The sequence below is a fragment of the Trypanosoma conorhini genome, assembly GCF_003719485.1.
Source record: "Trypanosoma conorhini strain 025E chromosome Unknown Tco_14.4_contig_00479, whole genome shotgun sequence".
In the NCBI taxonomy this organism is placed as follows: Eukaryota; Euglenozoa; class Kinetoplastea; order Trypanosomatida; family Trypanosomatidae; genus Trypanosoma; species Trypanosoma conorhini.
The window spans coordinates 9811-10788 of NW_021704556.1; the positions used below are offsets into that span (position 1 = coordinate 9811).

A 978-nucleotide genomic window follows, 5' to 3' on the forward strand; every position below is an offset into this window, starting at 1 on the left:
GCAGAGAACGGACAGAGACAACAGCACTCAATACGCCGCTGAGTGCAAAAAAAAAAGAAAATAAAAAAACAGCTCGCAATCCGATAAAAGAGCAGGCGACCGCCCCCCGGGCTGGAGCAGCCGACGGTCGCGTGGCAAGCCCGGGCACATGCGACTAACACCGCCTCCCGCACGCCAGCACCGCCGCGCAAGCGCCCGTGACACGCAGGTCCCCCCCCCCCCAATCGCCCGCTCCGCGCCAATGCGAGGGCGAGGCAAGGCGCCTCAGAGTGCGGCCAGTGCGGGGCGCGCAACGCCAGCTGCCCTCCCGCGGGCCGCAGGTTCGGCCCACCGCCTCCCGCACGTCGCGTCTGGCAGGACCAGGCCAGTGCCGGCAAGCGAGGCCGCGGCCCCACGTACGGTAGGGCCAGGCCATCGACCGCCACCGACTCCAAAGCCGGTCGGAGGGAACCCGCTTCGCATACGTGCCGCTACAAAAGGCGCGAGCCAAGGCGCCCCTTCCGCCCCTGAGATGTGTAATGAGCGCCCTCCAAACTCGAACAGAGAACAGGCAAGACAACGAAAACGAAAAAGAAAACAAAGATTGCGCCTGCCGCTTTCCGCCGCGGCGTCCTTGGAGCCCAAGCAAGGTTATGGGTGAAGAAACCGGGCCGACAAGTCAGGCGCTCACGAATTTATTTAGTTTCTCCTTGCCGCAGACTTCATCCACAGGCTTTAAAAGCAAGAAATGACGTGCGCCGCCCCTCTACATACAGGCCGCCGACGAGGCTGAGTGTGAAGAGAGCGGGACATCAAAACTTTTTTTTTTAAAGTAACAAGTAACAAGTAACAGAAAAAACCTTCACCCACAACCGCAGCTGACGCGGGCACCAGCAGAAGTGGTCCCCGCCTCTGCCACGACGGTCACGTGCCGACTGGCGGGCGTAGTTGCACTAATCGGCTTTTTCGACGCTTTACTTATTTGTATTCGTTTTCATT

At 60.1% G+C, this 978-nt stretch overlaps 1 annotated feature.

Annotated features, from left to right (window-relative positions):
- The first annotated feature begins 46 nt into the window (after positions 1–46).
- Positions 47–69: a microsatellite.
- The last annotated feature ends 909 nt before the right edge of the window (positions 70–978 follow it).